Here is a 21,371-nt window from a genome sequence, read left to right as displayed (position 1 = left end):
ACTGTTCAATCCGGTGCTTGGTATCCGTGAAGGATAGACAGTAAAGAAAGACCTCTGTGTTCTTGTGGCACAGGTGTAAATGCTGCGCTGCTGTTAAATGCAAGTGATATTGTGAGGCATGTAATATTGTGAGGCATTAACTAAATTCGTATGCAAAGGGAACAGATACAGGAATTTTGATCATGATCAAGGACTGTATCATAATTATTAGTCATCATTTACAAAAATCATATTTTTGAGAGAACTTCATATTACATTACATATGATTTGGTATAAGTAAACCATTTGTTAAGAATAGTGTGAGAGATAAAATTAAACAGTGAGCATTAAAATACTTCATATTTCATACCAAAATGGCATTTCACCTTTGGACCTGACCAAAGGTGAAATGTCATTTTGCCAAGTACATTGCTTGATGTGAGATATACTAAAGCAGGCAATTCATTTCAGACTAGTGGATTTATTTAAGTGAACAAGGAGAAAATAAAGATTGTGCAAAACAGGAAAACAGAAAAGTGAAGAAGTAAGTATGGGAAAGTGCCTCTATTGACATGGTTAGCTCCCACTTTTTCCCTGATGTGTTTTTGAATGAAATTGCACTGGGTCCCTGCTAACCAGGCTTCCAGTGCCAGAACTATTTTCTAAAACTGTACTACGATTGGCACAACTTCAGCAACCCCTGTAAGTTCCTAGTAAATGGGGCTCCGATTCCTGCACCAAAGTCCTCTCGTCCCGCAGCTGTTCTCCAAAAACCCTGGAAGCCTGCCTGCCTTTGACAAAGAACCAGGCACTCCCTTGGATTGGTCTAACCAATTCCCTGCACGCCTCAGGTCAAAACAACATCAAAGCAATGATCGAAGTGCTTGCCACTGAGACAGTCGAAGTGGTGGTCCCCCAGTGAAGTGGCTAAAGCCCCAACAGAGTAATAGTTGGCTCGCACCAAAGTGGCAAGTCTCTACTGTATGCCTGACGATCTCCAGCTCGTGAGTTTAAACCTTTGACGCAACAAAGGATTGTTGTTAGCCAGTCTGGCTACTGACCCATTCAGTCTTCACTCAAATAAGAGGGCACTCCACAGCACCCGTGACTGATGTCGGGAATGACCCGCTACCCAGTTTTTGCATCTCCTGTGTGGTGGCATCGACTATGTCGCAGAAACCGTCTTGTCATGACTGCCGCTCCGCTGACAGATTGACCGAGGCACATCTTTGGCGCACGCACTCCTGGTGACGGACATTTCCATATGTCTCTGCATCCAGCATTCCTGGTCAAGGTGTTTGAGAACTGCCTATTACACTAGGGTCCTGGGATTTCAAACACCTCTGCTTTGGAAGCAAATAGACCAAATCTAACTCCAACTGCCCATTGGCACAAGCATTGCAAAAGCCTGAGTGCTTCAACTCCGACTGCAACGGTATTTGATTGGCATGATCGCCGCTCCGCTGATCTTTGATGCACTAGGTGAGGGACATTTTCACACGTCCCGGCATCCTGCTTCCCTGGGCAACGTAATCTAGAAGTGCCTGTTCCACTCGGATCCTGGAAACCCAAAGACCTCTGCTCTGGAAGAGTAGAAACAAAATCTTACTCCAAGTGCCCGTTGGCACATGTGTTGCAAAAACCCAAGTGCTTTAACCACGATAGTCTTTGATTGGCAGTCCTGCCTAAAATATTATAAAAAATATTATTATTGCAAATTGGTCTCACATTTATTCTTTAGTGTGTGTCTCATTTATTGCCTCTGTGAGTACAACAAATGCTTTGCACTACCCTCTGACAAGCATAACTGCTCACCCTGGTACCTATGGCATTGGGACTGAAGTGGGTCCACAAGGACTCCAGCACAAATCGTGCTACCCTAGGGACCCCTTGCCAACATCATGCAAGCTGTCATTGCAAGCTGCGTGTGAAACCTGAAGAGTCAACCTGGCACACATGCCTGTGTGCCATCCCCACAGTCACTGAATGATATATAGGTAAGTCACAACTACTTCAGGCCTTACAGATTTAAGGCAGGGTGCACTATATCACATATGTGGTCTTATCTGCCTGAGCAGATATGACCGTACAATATCTAAATTCAATCTTGGGTATTGTAGTCAAGCAGGGCAGCCATAGAGTACATGAGCTGGAAACCCGTCATTACGAGTTCCACAGCACCATGATGGCTGCGATGTACCCGGGGATGTTTGGTACCAAATATCTTGTCTTAAAGCCACATTGATGTCAGTGTTGGATTTATTAATAAATGCACACAGAGGGCATCTTAGAGGTGCCACTGAAAACCTACCCAACACTGGTGTGGTCTCTGACTAGTTTTAGCCAGCCTGCCACTATCAGACATGTTTCCGACCTCATGGGGTGAGAACCTTCACTCTCAGAGGCTAGAAACAATGCCAGTTTCTGGAGAAGGTGCATCACACCTCCTAAGGGAATGAATGCCAAGGTGTGAAGCCCCAAAGACGATGTCGCCTTTAAAACACAACCCAGGCGACCCCAGCTAGTGAAGGATGCCAACCCCAAAGGTGAGGCAGGTGATGTGGACCCCTCTTTTCAAATTCCTCCATCTTGTCCTGAAGAGAATTAGCCAGTCAGGGTCAGTTTTATGCCCACCTCCCAACTGAAAAGGTCATATGAGGGTGTAGTCACCCAAAAGGTAGGTAGCCCATTGGCTACTACCTGACACTTCCTCTAATTCCCCAGATTTGGTAGTTAGGTGGCACCGTTGGGCCCAGAGAACTCAGATCCTACTGACCTAAAAAGAAAACAGACAGGAAGAGTGGCATAGAGCAAGGAAAAGAGGACATGTAACTGACCTGGTGCCAAACCTGCAGGCCTGACTGCTGACTCTGATCTCTGAACCATAGTCGTCTCATGCCTGCAGCTGTTGTCCAAAAACATGGGAGGCCTGCCTGCCTTTGACAAAGAACCAGGAACTCCTTTAGATTGGTGGAGCACGCCATAGGTCAAAACGACATCCGAAGCAATAACTGAAGTGCTCGCCGCTGGGACCGTCAGGGTGGTGGTCCTTCAGCAGTGGCAGCCAGTACAGGTAGAGCAGTGGGGCGTTGGGGCGGAATGGGACAGGGAAAAGTCGACAGATGACGGGGTAGGTAAAATTAGATAATTAAAGAAATGAAACCACTTACCTTGCGTTTGTTGCATCGTTGAGCTAGCGATGCGGCAAGCACAACGTAAGAGGTTTTATTTATTTTTGATTGAATTTTAACTATCCCGTCAACTGTCAACTTTCCCACCCCCACCCGACCCACCGCTCTTACCTGTGCCGGACTCTACTGTCCCCCAGTGAAGTGGTTAGAGCCCCCCAAGTGTGGTTGCTGGATCTCATGGAAGTTCTGATCCCCTACTGCCTGCCCTACGACCTCCAGCTCGTGAGATCCATCTGTTCAACGTTTGCTGCAACCAAGGATTGTTGGTAGCCAATCTACCCACTGACCCCTTCAGTCTTCACACCAACATGAGGGTACGCCACAGCACCTGTGGCCGATGTCAGAAGCAACCCTGCTCCTGTGTTTTTGCATTTCCTGTGTGGTGGTGTCGACTGTGTGGCAAAAACTGTTTTGGCACAACCACAGCTCTGCTGACGGATCGACCTAATTACGGAACCATTCCGATTCCCTGATAAATTCTGCAAATACGAGCGGTTTCGGAATCATCTTATTAATTTAATTCCTAATTTATTGATTTTTTTCAGGTCACTCGGCAATAAGAGCCAGGACCTAACTGAAATTGACAAGGGTGAATTTTTTTCAAAGGCGGCCTGAACTTTAATCAATGATTCATTAATCTTATATAGTTTTAATCACTGATCAAAAATTATTCAACAACAGACAACCTTCCAATTCGAAAAACGCCAACCAAGCGATCACCACAAAGAATAGTGTTTCCCTTCTAGAACACTTCAGGGTGAGTCTCGCTTGCCTTCTTTCTTTCTATCATTATGAGTTGAATTAGTCGATAAGCTGGATATGAACGAAAATTTAATTTGTCCAGTCTTAATCATCTCAATTTACTCACCTTTCAGGACATGAATGTATGCAGTGCTGTCCCTCATGATTCCTGGACCATCAAGAATTACCTAATTCGCTTGCTTCTATCAACCACGGTGAGTCCAATTACTGACTCCTCCTTATCCACCATTATCCCAATGACACACCTTTCTAACGTGGGCCCATTCTTGCACCCACTTAGGCTGTTGACAGGATACCACACAGTCCTGAGGAAGACCTGCATGATGATTCTCCAAACGTCGACGCTCAATAATATCACGGAGCCACTACACCCTTGTAATCGTTGTGAATTATAACGCAGGGTTTAGCTAAAACATATATGTAACAACTGGACGGATAGTTTCAGCAACATCTTTTTGTCATTTTCTTCTTTGATTTTGGCAACAGTTACGTGTTGTATATATATATATATATATTTATATATTTGTTCCTTAAAAACAATGTACCAATGTACAACAGCCCTGTATTCCATGCAGCAATCAATGGATATATAAAGTCTTTAACGTATTTATTGTGTTTGTGTTTGGTGTGTCCCAGAATGATCTATATAATCAAATTATCTTTGAACTTTAAAGTGCTTAGAGTGATCAGTTCTCTTGTGACACGAAGCAATTGTTAGACCCGACAGAACCTATTGTAGCAATCTCAATCTTACCCAGGCTCTGAGGGGCATTGGTTGCCCCATTATATTGTATGGAAGGATCAACCGAGGCACATCTTTGGCGCACGCACTCCTCGTGACGGACATTTCCATATGTCTGTGCATCCAACATCCCTGGTCAAGGTGTTCGAGAACTGCCTGTTACAATAGGGTGCTGGGACCCCAAACACCTCTGCTTTAAAAGAGTATAGACCAAATCTAACTTCAACTGCCCATTTGCACAAGCGTTGCAAAATCCTGAGTGCTTCAACCACGACTGCAACGGTATTTGATTGACAATCCTGCCCATTCCCCAATTCCCATTTGCTTGCGATAAATAAACGTAATTGATGGTGACGCAGGTTACTGCTGTGTACTCTGCTCGATGGTCCTGTCCGTCTTCCATTACCTGCATTATTAAAACTGTGTGATGGTAACGCAGGTCCCTGCCATGTTTTCTACATCATCGATCACAGTAATACTTGAAGGTGCTTAAAGTATTTTATTCTGCAACTGTGTTACAACTGTATTTTTGAAACTTTCCTAATCGTATTGATTTTGGTGCTTAAAACACCCAAAAAATAAAATGTTTGCAAATGTGACTCTGATTTATTCTTCAGTGTGTCTCATTTATTGTCTCTGTAAGCACAACAAATGCTTAGCACTACCCTCTGACAAGCTTAACTGTTTGCCCGCACTACCACAAATAGAGCGTTAATATTATCTACTTTTGCCTCCGTATACCAATAAGGGACTTACCGGAATCTCTGCACAGTGTATTTCGTTTTAATTCACTATGTAGAGAGCCAGCTTCCTACAGTCCTTCTTAGTGAATGAAACCATAGTTGTAGATGCCAAATTGTTTGAAGTCTGATGTTCAAAATACTACTCTGCAGGTGTCTGCAGGTAGGTGTTCCTCTGACAGGGCCTCCCTCCCTGTAGCTGCTGCAAATGTTGATGGGACCAGAGGAAGAGGTAGATAGTGTTGGAAAAAAGCTGGCCAAGTGTGTGTGAATGTGCTGCAGCACCCCAGTGAGGGAGCCCTTTTTGGTGTGTGGGCCTCATCTCATGGTGTATGTACCTCTGCAGCTGCTTCATCTCCTGGATTTTGGTTAGCACCTGGCACATCATGCCTTGGGAGTTCTGATAGACTCCCAAGACTTGGTCGATGGTGGACTGGGTGTGAGTGGCCCCAGTGGCCTCATTCAGCCCGCCTACAGTACCCCCCATAACTCCTACCCCCATGAGCCTGTGCCCTTAGCCCAGGGTGCCCTCTTTCACTGGGTCCTGGCTCCTCTGTAGCTGGGTTGGTAAATGTCGCCCACAGGGTCACTGTGTGCCCCCCCCAGTGTGACTGGGGGGCACACAATGGTTGTAAATGTGCTAAGTTTACAGGTTAGGGGGACTGAAGTTAGCTGAGGTATTGCAGCTGGGGTGGGAGGTGTTGGTGTTGGCACAGTGAGACTAACTGTTTCTGTCTGCCCTGGTAGACCAGATCGACCAGCAACGTCATCCATGTACAGATCTCCAGGTGTGGTGTCCTCACTGAGGGATTGATCCTGGGATGGAGTGACTTCGGTGGCCAAGCTCCAGGCGTGAGCTCTGTCAGATCAACCTGTTGTGAAATCGAGAACATTGTTATTGGTGGAAGTGTGGTATCTACATTCAAATGTTTTGTGACACAGTAAGTAGAAACCTATGAAAAGCAAAACAGGTAAATATTACTATTGTGATATATTTCAGTGGTATTGCACTTGTTAACAAAACATTTGGAGACATTAAATACATGTACTTGAGTTCAGTAGCTTATTAGATGTCCTGAGATGTTGCATTTTAGATTAAGGAATAAACATGACATCTCCAAAACATTTAAGGCAACACATTGGAGAGGTAACATGTATTTGACCATTCCAAGGCCTAGGTGTGCACAACTTGGTTGTATATTTAGCATTAGTCATCATGTGGGCAGTGCAGAGTCAATGGGTCACCTGCCATTACTAATCAGCTGAGTTACATTTATGCCTTACAAATATTTGAGCTACACATTTGGTATGGTGTAACTCATGCCATCTATAGTTTCAATTGAGGAGACAAGACAATATAAAGCGAAGTAGGCAGACATATCTCTGAGTACAACATTGTATGTACATTGCTCAGTCCATGAGAATTGGACATCAGTTGTAACATGTCAGACAAATGAGAATGGGCAAAATCGCAATTTTTGTCTTGTTCAGAGTTACAGAAACAGGGCCTCGTGGTAGTTGTACTCATTTCAATCTCTACTTGCCAACACTTGCAAAATGGTTAACTTCATGAGAAATGAACATCAGTTGTAACATGTCAGACTAGTAAGAATGGGCAAAATCACAATTTCATTCTGTTTTGCATTACAGAAACTGGGCCTCTTAGTAGTTGTAGTCATTTCAATCTCTACTTGCCAACACATGCAAAATGGTTAGTGTTACATACCTGTTGCCAAAATGCAGTTAGGATAGACCATACATTTACATATTAGCACATATCTTGGAATGCAATTTTTATAGTAAAACACTTACAGACTACATTCCAACATGTTGCATGTAATGGAGATTGATGCACCTCATCTTATATGCAACAATACACACTGACACAGACAAACCAAAATCTCTGATACTTTGATGATTGCATGTTAGGAAACTAGGTACACAACACAATGGCCAAAGCTGAGCTGAGAGCAAACATGACATGGAGAAATTGTGACAGTTAGGGGCCCATTACAATGGCTGGCAGACAAAGTACGCCCGCCACCGTAATGGTGAACAGGACCAACTGCCAGAGGTGCGGCGGTCCCGCTGTGCCCATTTGGATGCGGCTGACACCCTGGCGGTCGCATCCCGCACATTTAACATTGTGGCGGGCGGTGCTGTAAGCAGCACGCACCACAATATCAAATGTGCATGTTGTGCATTGGCATGCACAACGTGACAGGCACCCCGTGGTGCCTTCCACCTTGTTCATGCCAATGTAGGGGGGTACCATAGGTACCCCCAAGTGCAGCCCCCCACCCCCCTCACTCCCCCGGGGGCCAGCAAAGGGCCCCCAAAGCAATTCCCGCATGCCTTTCCATGGCGGCATGGAAAGGCCTTCTCCGCCAGACATCCTGATATGGATGGCGATGTCTTCCAGACACCGCCACCATATAATGCCTGAGTTCCGCCCAGCAGGCAATCAGAACGATTGCCTGCCAGCGGAAATGGGGGAGATGGTCTTTCCGTCTGCCGCTGTAACCCCCGCTATTGTAATATGGTGGGGGTAAATAGAGGGCGGGCGGGGAAAGATGTCGGGCGGCTCACCACCACTGGTCGGGTGCTGGCGATCCGCCCGACATCATAATGGACCCCTTAGTGAGGTGTAATTTACCAGACTCCACTCCCCCAGGTATTCCTGTCATGTCTTCCCAATATAGGATGGCCAAGACCCTCTCCCAGGGAAACAGATGTATTGGGGAGCTGGGAGGACCACCGTCAGTCTTCTGGGCCTCCAAGTGTTGCTTGGAGGCCAGGGAATGCACCTTCCCCTCAGGTCATTCACCTCTTCATAATTTCCTCCTGTGTGCGCAGGGTGGTATCCACAGCATTCACTCTGTTGACTATTCTGGACCACATTTCCATTTTCTTTCTGAGAGCAGTATGTTGGACTCGGGCTCCAAACAATTGTGGCTCTACTCTTATGATTTATTCACCATGACTTGCAATTCAGCCGCTGAAAAACGTGTTTTTTTGGCATAAAATAACTCAAAATTAGAGTAAGTAACAATAAAAAAAAAAAAACACCAAGGCATGTAAGGGCAACAAAAATGTGTGGGGAGTGGTAAAAGGGATGGGGAAAAAAAGGGCTGCCTTACTTTACCAAAAATTGGGCTCTGACTTGCTGTGGTGTAGTGGAGTGGCAAAGGATCAAGGTCTGAAATGGGGTATGCTTTATAGTGTGCTTAGCAGGTGAATCCACGGGTGTATCCACTTGGCCAATGAACATCAGGTGTTTTGTATTCGTGTCCATCCAATGGCCACTGTTATGGTGCTTTGCTGAGATCGTACCCTGGCAGACTACCACCGTCGGGCAACCGTCACAAGGGGACCGCCAGTGCAAACGTGTTTTTGTAATCGGCTCGGCAGGAACCCGTAGTCCTAATGGCGATGGAGTTCGCATCGCCAACATTGCAGTCCGCCTCAGCGCAGAAGGGACACACTGCATCGACACAGTCGGTGGTTCAGGCAGCATGCACCATAATAAGGCGGACAGAAGACTGGCAACTCCAAGGATTTCTACGGACCACTGCAGAGTTATGGTGGTAAGACCAAGTATAGTTTTACAGCCATATTCCTAGGACTGCCATACCCACAGTGGCGGTCTGACCACCGTGGCCACTACTGGTCCGCCTGCCGTATTTCAAGAATGGTAGTCAAACCGTCACAGGACCGCCGCCTCTCCTGGGATCCAGGATCCTGCACCGGTGGGACAGCAGAAAGAGGCATGAATATGCTGGGGGTGTCACTGCAGCTCTGCCTGGCATAGCCAGAGTTGCATTTATACCGCCAATTTCATAGCATAAGGGTGGTGGAGATGCAACTAAGGGGGCTTCTGGGCCTGTGGGTGCATGTGGGGAGGCACATGTTGTGTCACCCTGGAATTGCACCCCTTTCCTGCAGAGTGTGTCACACATTGTGTATCTTTTGTATTTGGGTGTTTGCTGCAAGATGCAGCACACATTGCAGTCAAAAAGATAAACTCTGAACATATCCCTGCACCATGTACTGCCACATGGTGCAGGGATATGCAGGGGGCACCATAGGTTCCCCTCAGGGCCCATGTCAGAGGTCCGTGGGGTAAGGGGGGCCCGCTACGGGCCACCATGGAGGTGTTAGTGGTGGTGTTGGTGGTGGTCTTGGTGGTGGTGGTGGTGGTATTGATGGTGATATTCGTGGTGGTGTTGGTGGTGGTCTTGGTGGTGGTGGTGGTGGTATTGATGGTGATATTCGTGGTGGTGGTATTGGTATTGTGGTGTTGGTATTGGTGGTGGTATTTGTGGTATTGGTGGTGGTATTGGTGGTGGTGGTATTAGTGGTAGTGGTGGTATTAGTGGTGGTATTGGTGGTGTTGGTGGTGATGGCCTTGGTGGTGGTATTGGTGATGGTATTAGTGATGTTATTGGTGGTGGTGGTATTGGTGTTGGTGGTATTGGTGGTGATGGTATTGGTGGTGGTGGTATTAGTGGTGGTGGTATTGGTGGTGGTGGTATTGGTGGTGGTATTGGTATTGGCAGTGCTGTTGGTATTGGTGGTGGTGGTGGTATTGGTGATGGTATTGTGGTGGTGGTATTGGTGGTGGTAATATTGGTGGTGGTATTGGTGGTGGTGGTGATATTGGTGATGGTGGTGGTCGAGGTGGTATTGGTGTTGGTATTGGTGGTGGTGGTATTGGTAGTGGTATTGGTGGCGGTGGTAGTGCTATTGGTGGGGTAGTGCTATTGGAGGTGGTGGTGGTGGTATTGGTGGTGGTAGTGGTGTTGGTGGTGGTATTGGTGGTGGTGGTGGTATTGATGGTGGTCATGGTGGTGGTATTGGTGTTGCTATTGGTGGTGGTGGTGTTTGGTGGTGGTGGTATTGGTGGTGGTTGTGGTAGTGGTAGTGGTATTGGTGGTGTTGGTGGTGGTACTGTCAGTGGTGGTGGTAATGGTGCTGGTGTTATTGGTGGTGGTGGTGGTGGTATTGGTGGTGTGGTGGTATTGGTGGTAGTTGTCGTATTGGTGGTGGTGGTGTTGGTGTTGCTGTTAATAAAACAGGCTTTTGAAAACAACCCATCAGGTGGCTTTAGTACAGATGACCTGTAACACTGATGTGCTGTTGTCAGCTTCCGTCCATTAGCACACGATGATGTGCTACCTGGAATTCACATGACTTAATTCGCTAATCATTTCTAAATCCAACTTATTTCGGGGGTTGAAACAGACACAAGATAATGCCGGGTTAAAGTGATTGAAAGCGGGTGCCCATGTTACGGGGGCGGCCATGCTGCTTAAAAAAACAGAAGCGGTTTCCACTGAAGCAGCGCATGTACGGCCTGCAGTAAGAGAAACTCAATAAAGTAATAGTGCTTACAGACTAAATAACAGGTCCTGTGTAACAACTGAAGTAAAAGGGCCAGTCGCCATGGGAGGGTACCAATGAAGACACCACCATTCTAAGGAGAGACTAACAAGCCTATTAATGAATCTGAAGGCAGCATTTATGAAAGACAATGACACAAGCCAATGAAAAATATGGTACTCTACTACAGCAGTCTCACAGAGAGAGCAGCGCATGTGCGCTGCTATGGGCTCGACCTACAAAATAAGGGCTAACTTCATACAAGTTTACATGCAGCAACAACCATTCCTGTCAGTGTTTCTTCTTGCCTGCTGTTAAATAATGTATTTCCTGGGTAGTAATAAGGGAAATCTTTCATGGCTAGAGAACTTAGACAAAAACATATATTTATGTGACAGGCATATACGTTCTACATAGAGCATAGTGCTGTGTGTCCCTTGGCAGCCACTGGAGGCAAGTGTAAGCCAGAATGCACCATTGGGCACTGTCAGATTGCATTAACCTTTTACACCAAATGTAATGTTATGTTATATGTTATGTTATTTTATGTTATGGTATGCTATGCTATGTTATGTTATTTTACATTATCAGTTAAGAAAAATTGCACATACGAGCTAGTTTTAGATACTTTCAACATTGTCTCTCATCAATGTCCACAAAATACATATATGACATGTTATGTAATTACATATTGATGCCACTGTAAAGCTGCTAGATTCTTTGCTTGACACATAAACCGATCATGAGACATTTTGCGTAATTTATGACTAATCCTGCACCAATTACACATTGAAGAAAACATGGAAAATAAATGTAAGGGAACTTATTTATTGCATCATAAAAGAATGCAGATGACTGTAGAACAGACACAATTATATTAATGTAATAATATCAGTTCTAATTTTATTAACCAGCCTTAGTATGTTATTTTAATGTGTATTAGAGTGCCAAAAATGATGTACTCATATGTTTTGAAATTATTAAATTCTTAATCATCCTCATTGAAATAGTGATGTGTTTGAAGAATTAATTAAATCTAACTCAATCTAGTTCTTTTTGGGTGTGATATTGAACGGTTTCTATTCTCAATTTCATCATTTGCATATGTGAAATTGTGCACCAAATGAGAAAAGAAAATGGTGCTGCATAGCCATTTTGAACGCAAACAAAACAAAACCTTCAGAATTTGATTTTCATATATGTATTAATGTAAACCACTTGAAACATTATTAATATTTTATGATTAGAAATTATATTGCACATTGGTACCTTGAAAATGCAGTAATATGTCATAGTTACATGTGAGTTTTCCAACACAACTAATAATATATTCTTAGTGCTTATAAGTTGAAAAGAATATTAAAAACAGTTTTTTTCTATGAAACATATATGTGCATTACTTTGTACTCTGCACATTTTTAAAACAAATATAATAGGCCTGCATTTCCTTACTCTGCTTTGCCTTACACTCATGAGAAAGTTTCATAAACTTACAATGTGAAACGAAACTGTGTGTTATTAGAAGAGTTCTCACTCACTTAAAAGGACTGATTGCTACAAAGTCGATATTTTGGGAACATTTGCTAAGGAAACTGTTCATTTGAACTCACTCATGTGCCTTCTGCTAAAGAATCATTGTTTGAAGGTTTACGTATCCGGTATACGTAAACTTTCAAACAATGATTCTTGTGATATGAAAACTTACTTGATCAATACCACCTCTTTCTATATGTGTCTTCTTTATGTCTCATGACAACCCATCCTATACAAACTGACCAATGGACTGGGTGGTCTGACACATTGAGGTGACTAAGGAGGTGTCACCACAGGAACATTGATTTGAAAGAGAAGCAGAGAGACTTTTTCTCGATTGGAACCAGATCTGAGCCCATAGACAGCCTTTTGATTGGCAACTTTTGCAGACTCTACATACTTTCCTTTCAGTCTGACGCACACACTGTGTGCCCCATTCATGGGTCACTGCCCTTGAGCTGTTTTGTTTCAAGTCCCTGCTGAACTTCCCAGAGATTCTTCTCATCTTATGGTAAGCCCCAAACTAATTAGACTGTCCCGCGCTCTTTCGATCCTAAATACCAAATCATGATGCACTTGCCCTTCTGAATACTTAAATTAAATCAAATCTAACTTTAACTAAACTATAGATTCCGTCTCATCATGATTTTCTTCCCCAAGTTGATTGTGCATTCCAACTGATTTATTAATGACAGGGAGAGATGAGCATAGAGAAATCTCTGAACACCAGGTATTAATGTTATTGTTTTGCATTGCTTTAACAGAATTATTGGTTTTTATGATTCTGGTACGACTAACTTCCCCCAGAAGATTCAGACTAGCAGTGATAATGTGTTACTTGTGCAGCCTTAGGAGTCATCTACATGAATATAATTACTAGCTTGTGAGTCATTTGTCAAATTCCTGGTCCGCATTGGATAGCCGGATATTGGATCGGATATGTCCAACCCCTCACTGGCACAAAATAAGGTCCATCGGAGGACCAAATGAGTGTCAGACTGAGATAGTGCTAAGAAAATTAAATTAACAAAAATGGCCCAGTAACTCTGAAACAATATACATGGGAAAACCTTTTATCTCTGAAGTTCAAATAATACATTAGTAATGAGAATTACATATAGTTTACATATGAAGGTAAATCAAAACTAGTTTTTCAAGTTGATAAAGTATTCGGGATACAAGATCAAATAATTGTTGTGTTCACGGTCAGGATAAATAGTACAATGGTAATGAATTATTAAATTAATCCTTTCAGTGCTGTCATTCACAGTGTTCTCAACTAATTTTGGTTTGGTCAACTCCTTGCATTCATTTGTGCTCATGTTCACCTCTGGGCGATTGTGCAAACGTTTTTATAACCTGCTGTGATTCACATTTCACCGTAGTGTTGTGCAAATGAGGCATTGAGTGTTTGGCGCCCAAAGGAATATAATTTTTTTTTTCTTTTGGTGATTTGAACAATGTCCTTTTTGTTTCAAAAAGACCAAATGGCACTGCACTTTGTTCTGGTGTATGAAGATTTAAGTGTTCATACTCAATGAGTACATAGTACTTTTCTCACTTTTAAAGAAGTCAGTTGTTGGCGGGAAGTCCCATTGTGTTGGTGGTAGGTATGATTGTCTATACCTATGTACTGTCTCACCATGCGGTCTTGTATATGTCTTACTCTCTTGAATGTGAACATTGTTTTTTTCGTGGAATTATCCAGACTTCTTTAGCATGTTCCGGTGGCTAATAAAAATATTTTTAAGTTGATTGCTTGTAGGATTATATGTGGTCATATAATTTATTCAGTCTCATTCATCACCCCATTAGGCTGCAACAGCTTTTCTGCTAGAACAGAATGAGACTCTTTTGCAAGCTTGTTTTACAAGTTGTCCTGGGTACACACTGTTAGTCACTCAAAACAATTTCTCGTTCTGCAAAGTAATCATAATTCAGTTTACAGTCCCTTTACAATCACAAGAACTGCCAAACGGTCGAGTTATCACATAAACCGTGTGAATAATGACATTTATTCCAAGAAACACTATTAAAATGTAATTCTGAAAATAGTTGTATAGAGTTCCCTTCCATGGTCCCACTAATTAAGTTAAGAAATCTGACTTGAGCTCAGATGACAGGATACAGTGAACGTCCTGGCTGATGCCATTCGACAAAATATGAAATAGGCAGGAAAAAAATCAAGGTGTCCTTTCAATAGTAGAGCAAGCATTGGCAAAACCGATAGGTATTCCTTTTGGCTTTGTCTATGTTTTGCTGATGCTGTGGCACAAATGGTTATTGCCTATGCTGAAAGACATCAGCAACCCACCCCCACCCTCACAGCATGATGATGTATATGCGGGCATGCGTCACCACACATTCGACAAAATACACTCTGATTCCCCACTAATTTCTTTCATGTTATTATTTACCTTTCCAAAATAGAGGATGCCCATCTTGGTTCAGTGCATTACAAAAAAGGAGAAAAAGAAAAGGTGCACAAATGGTCATTTAGGGAAAGGAACGACCCAGTAGTAAATTGCAACTGATTGGCCCTCCTGAAAAGTAAAACAAGCATTGGCATGGCCAATAGGTCTCGCCTTTGGGACCTTATAAGTGTTTAGTTATCCAGCACAATATCCTTGGTGCCACAAAATCAACTGTTGCATGGCTGAACACTTATGAGGTCCCAAAGGCGAGACCTACTTGCTATGCCAATGCTTGTTCAAAATGGGAACGATTGTGGTATGGATCAAATTATTTGGGGGGGGGGGGCGGAGGGCTGTGACTAATATAGGAGAGCCCACAATGAGGTATTCACTTTAAAGATAGCATAAGGGATCGCATCTGGGCCAGGGGTTCGCCCAACAGGATAGCTGGCCACCACCTGCAGGAATTCGCTCAGTTCAATGTCTGGGCCAGCAGGAAATGTTGTTAATGGCTGGGAGATAAATGAAAGACTGGAAGCAGCAGGAGTGGCTTGATAGAGGTTGTTGTTCAGACTATTGAGACCATGGCCGAATGGATAGGCAAGGACGCAATGTTTTGGGGAAGAATGAGTAGTTCTTTAAGCGGATAACCTGCTCCTTTTCATTAAGCACTTTACTTAGTGAGTCCCCATGTTTCACAGATACTGTCCCAAATGAAGAGGCTTCTGGTCTGAAGGTTGGCTGTAGAAAATCTGCTCCGATATTCTTAGCAAGGAGGTTGAAGAGGCACCATTACAACCACAACTGGGTATTAGCTCATGCAGAACTTTGGGGAAACTCAACCTCCACCCCCACTTTCTCCCCAACTAGAAAGAAAACTGATCAGAGGGATAACGGTGATGCCTGCACCCATACAAGACTATGCATATAATAGCAATAAAACAATTCCTAAGTCATACTATGGAAAATATTACAAGATATTATGCTACCAGTATGTGTAGTAACGTTTTCTCCAGCCTTTACACTGCTTGTGACATTTGCACTAACCTATGCATACTAACCCTACCACACACCAATGCACTGCAACATGAACATATTTAAAGACATCACGTTCAAAACATTTATTCCCACCCTTTCACCATTGATAGTTTTACAATCTAATTCAGTGCATGGAGCGTGCATTCAGCCTGTACAAATACAAAGTTGTGTGCAGGGTAGCCTTTGGATACATGTGCATGGCATCTTCTTCACAAGTCAGATCTACTGACTCTTCTTTAATTCTGTTGTGGCTTGTGAGAGGTAGCGATTTATGCAAGGGTTTACCAACAACAAGGAGTAGGAGTCCCTAGTCAGAGCGTGATATAACAGCTGGATGAAACCAACTTCAACAATAAGCACTAACACACGCTTCTTGGTGACTAAGAAGTCTGTGACATTCTACTGAATACCTTCTAAACGTTAACACTGTGTAACTAACCCCCAGCTATACAAATTTGTCAAGCCACGTGCTGCAAAACCAACCTGAATAAATTACATTCTTAAGTGCCATAGTCCATGTGTGTGCCTCCACATTCAAGTTTAGCAAATAATGACCAAGTTACACATTCTAGCCAGCTTACAGCCAACACACCAAGAACTCGATTTGGCCACTGCCTTTGTGTGAAGTAGCATCAATCACACAAAAGCGGTGGGGGGGGGGCATGTAGTTACATCAAAAGGACCCACAAACGTAGTCTTGTTATGAATGCAGGATCTGTGTGTACACAGATTAGAGAGGACACGGAAGAGCTGAATCAATCAAAAGTGGCGAATGAAAGCTACTATGAATAACCGTATTGGCAAAGCTAATAAGTCTGGGTTTAATGTGCTAAGAAAGGATACCTCATTTGTGCATGCCTGTGTCTTCCCGCATCAGCACATTAGCAAGAACCATTATATAAACGCATCTACAACAAGGACTAAAGACATACAGACAAAACACAGCTGGGCACCCGCGAAGCCACATAGGCACACACAGAACACCTATATAGGGCATGAACATTCTGTAAGGTTACCACGCATAAGGAAGAAGGCATGGGAGGGTGGGGTCAGCTGCAACACCTAAGGCCGTTGTTAGAGCAAGTATTTCCACTGAAGTCACGAGCTTTCGCCTAGCGTAGTACTGATAAATAAATGGAGCTCAGGAAGAGACCACAGGAGGTAGGCGTATGCCTAGTTATTGGGGTATTCATTTATGGCTGCACACAATTGGAGATGGGTGGCAGGACGCAGGCAAGACAAACGAAAGAAGAACAAGCGGCCAGTGGCAGGACGCAGGCAAGACACATGCGAAAGAAGAACAAGCGGCCAGTGGCAGGACGCAGGCAAGACAGACGAAAGAAGAACAAGCGGCCAGTGGCAGGACGCAGTCAAGACAGACGAAAGAAGAACAAGCGGCCGTGCGGTTTCGAAAGTGATCGCGATCAAACATCAAAGCGGCCGTGCGGCCGCAAAAGTGAAAGTAATCGCGCGCGCGTCCGCGCACATGCACTGTAGCTCTAGGCTGGCCTGGTAGCACTTTTTGAAGCCCTCTCAATAAGTCTCGCCAGACCAGCGCTGCGCTGGGTCAGGCGAGACCTAAAAAGTACTTTCTGAAGTGGGGGAGCAAGGGAGGAGCAGAAAGCACGTCGGCGCAGCTGTGAGCAGGGAAGATCAATATAGCAAGGGAAATATCTAGAGAACTTTTCATGGGGTATCATTAGGAACAATGAACTGAATAGTAATGCAATTAAATAAACAAATAAGCTAAATATTTGCACCACGTTGTAAAGAAATGTTACAAAAATAATGAAAATCACAAATCGGAAAAAAGCTCTTGATGAGATAAATATTGCCTAACGTGCTTGCATATATTTAAAACAACTAAGTAACAACGTCAAAATCAGCAATTATAATGAGCCACTTAGAATATGGATTCCCTAATCACAAATACTAGACTGACATGGTTAAAGAAACCCATTCACAAAAGCGGTTCTATTATCAAAAGTGGGCACTCGAGGGAAGTTGTGCACCAAGAATGCTTAATGGAGACTGGTTGGTATGGAGTGGTCTGTCACATTGTTTTATGCATTATATTTCTCCGTGGTGATTTTTACAGGCATTCCACTATGAGAGCTCCCTTTACAGGACTTTTATAAAGCTCATCTAATAGGGCGAAACTGGGGCTTCTTCCTGTCAGCGGCAAATATCCTCTATTGCAGGGGCTTTTCAGCTTTTTCAGGGTTCACGAGACAGGCATCATGGTAGGTTGCACCCTTCCAAAACAGAACAAGAGGGTCATTAAGGCTTTACTAGAGTGTGAGATGTACTGTACATTGGTAGTTCTCCAGTCCCATAAAATTTAGAGGAGGGGGAAGCATCAGGTTTGCACAGGTGCAAGCGTTTGACCTTGTGACCCATCACTAGACCACCGACTCATAGTGATGGCTGAACCCTGCCAATCAGAGTGGGGCGACCGTAATTAGATATCTCTGCCCAGGACTTCCATGCAATATATGGTAGTCCCAGGCAGTAAAATAAATTAATAACTCTGATGCACAGCGAAAAAAAACCTCCCTGCTCGTCAGTGCTATTAGCCTTTTGATTACTCAAAACATCATCTTTGATTGTTACTCGACCATAAAAACTGCACAGAACCTGTAAAAGAAATGTCGTAACCACTCAGTAAAGTTCTCTGTTTTCGAAGCAACTGGGGCGCAGGGGGCTCTTCTGAAGGATATAGAGGTCCCTGCCAGGGAAACTGGCATCTACAACAATGACAGTGGATCCTGTGTCAGGCGAGAGGAGGCCATAACTGACTGTCTAAATGATCCAGCAAGACTTCAATATCATAGGGAGTTAGTTTGGTAGACTGCCTTCTACAGTCTGAGCACGCAAAGGCGTAGCTAGACCTACAGCCACCCAGCGTGGCTGCTAAATTTGCCACCAGGTGGAGGTAAGAGGGAGGGGCGGGGGTGGTGGCCAACGGACGACTTGTTCTGGGGAGGGTGTAGCGGCCGACAGACAACTTGTTCTCGGGGGGATGGTGGTAGTTGACAGACACAACTTTCCCACCGCCGCCACCCTCAAAAAAAGAGTGCCGCCCGGGGTGAAACACCACCCCCCATCCGACCTTAGCTGTGTCACTGTGTGCAAGCCATTTCTTACAGAGGTTCAAGTATAAATTACAAAAAAGGTCCAGACATTTTCAATCAGGTAAGTTAAGGACTATGCCTTCTTCAGGCAAAGAAGAGATTATGGTGCATATGTACAAGCCCCTATCGCCACCACAACGTCACCTATATTGACGTTGTAATGGCGATAGGGGCTGTGCCTTATGCACAGGGTAGCGTTAAGCCACTTAATGCTGCCTTGTACATAATGCCCCCTTTCATGCTATGCTTAGCATGAAAGGGGCGGGCAGTGGGTGCTGCAGTGGGCGTTCCACCGCAACACCCATTCATTTTGACGCTGCCCCCTTTGTATAAGGGTGGCGTACATAGGGGGAAGCTCAAAAATTAAGACCAGATAAAAACTGGTTTTAAGGTGGCGAAATGAGGAGAAATGCATCATTTCTCCTCGTTTTTGCTTTTTCCATGTGTGCTGCCTTGTGCAGCACACATGGAAAAAGCAAAATGCCATTGTTTGTTTATGTGTAGGAAGGTGTCCTTTGCATGAAGCAGCACACATGAAAGTGACAGGATGGCATTTCTATGATTGTTTATGTGCAGGATGGGACACCTTGCTACACATAAACAATCCTCCCCTGCACGCAGACACCCTTGCACTCTGGTGCAAGGGTGCCTGGGTTGAAGCTAAATTCCTAAACTTTTTATTTATTTATATTTTTTATTTGATGCTTAAAAATCATACAACAAAACGGTTACAGGCTTGCATTAGTACTCACTGCAGCTTGCAAGCTTCATCTATGACAGTTATAAATAGCACAATACAACATGTGTTTCTTTTTTTTTATCTCCAATCAAGTCACAGTACATTACACAGTGGGAGGTGTACATACATTTAGGTGAGTTTGTAGATAATCCGTCAGGGGTGCCCAGTAATCTCTGGGTTTGGATTTCGTCGGCAGTTCCTCTTCATATGTTTTCAAAGTATCTCTACAATACGCCATGTCTTGGAGCCATTGTTTACTGTTAGGGTATTTCTTACTGTCCCAGTGCATTGATATCCTCCTTTTTGCCAGCAGTAATGCTATAGACCAAAATTTGCGTTTGACAGATCGCAGATTTGCCACCAGGCCTAGCAGACACACCTTGTGCATTCTATTTTGGTTCATAATACAGCGCCCAATAGTTAAGTTATTTTTTCCCAGTATTCTCTAATGTGGGGGCATGCCCATGCGGAATGTATGAAGTCAGCATTTTCTGTCCCACATCTTCGGCAGCATGGCCGGAGCCCGCATTTTTGCAATTTAAGCGGCGTGTGATACGTTTGGTGCAGGTATTTGTAATGTATTATGCGTAGGTTTCCGTTTGGGGTTAGCATGTCAGTCAGGGCCCACCAAGTGGTCCAGTTTTCTTCTGTAAGAGGCAAATCTAGTGTGACGTTCCATCTTTCTTGCGCTTTGGTTGTGTTTCCCACTACGTCTTCCCGCAACAACGTGTAGAGTATTGTCACTAGGTGTATGTTATGAGAATTAGTAATAATCATTTGTAGTGCCTTTAGCGTTGGCGGTTCATTGGGAAATGCAGGGCATAGGGTCTTAATTGCGCCTCTTAGTCTTTTATGTACATTTAAATAGGAGCTTTTGGTTGCTAATGTAACTAAGGTCAGCTGTATCAATAAATGTGCCTTCCCTATATAAATCCCCCATTGTATCTATTCCGAATTGTTGCAGTAGCTCCCTGCCAACTTTTTCTTGTGCCACCGATAGGGATGGGTGTTGCTGCAGTGGTAGTGCTGGTGCATAGAGTGGCAGTTTGTGTGCTAGTTTTCCCAACCGCTGCCATGCTAATTTTGTTTGTGTGTGTATAGTGTTTATTTCATGCTTTTCTACATGCATGCGTTGATGTGGTAGTATATGACGGAGCAAAATTTGGTGCGCATCTCCATCCTCAACTGCCACATGTGGCAGGTAGCGGACTGGATAAAACCAATAGTGCACATATTGCGCCTGAGCACAGAGACAATATAACAGAAAGTCTAGGACTTTGAAGCCCCCTTTCGAGTAGGGTAGTGTGAGCTCTCACAACTGTATGCGTGCTTGTTTGCCAGCCCATATGAGTCTCGTTCTACTGGCTTTAAGTCTTTGGAAGACAGCCATTGGTGGGATAAAGGGGATGTTATTAATTAAATAAAGGAATTTAGGAAGGATGACCATTTTTACCACAGCCATTCTATCTGCCAGTGATAGCGGCAAGTGTATCCATCTCTCCACTTTCTCTTCAAAGTTGCTTATTGCAATTCCGTAGTTAGTACGGATGACTATTTCGGGGTCTCTATGGTACCAGATACCTAGGTATTTGACAGGGTTCAATTGCCACTCAAGTGGGAATTCTGTGGGGTGTGGTTTGGTAATGTCTGTCAATGGTATGATTGTGGATTTACGCAGATTAATTTGGAGGTCGGAATGTCTACCAAATTTAATATA

The sequence above is a fragment of the Triturus cristatus genome, chromosome 2_1, assembly GCF_964204655.1.
Source record: "Triturus cristatus chromosome 2_1, aTriCri1.1, whole genome shotgun sequence".
In the NCBI taxonomy this organism is placed as follows: Eukaryota; Metazoa; Chordata; class Amphibia; order Caudata; family Salamandridae; genus Triturus; species Triturus cristatus.
Note: the sequence above shows the minus strand (reverse complement) of the source record.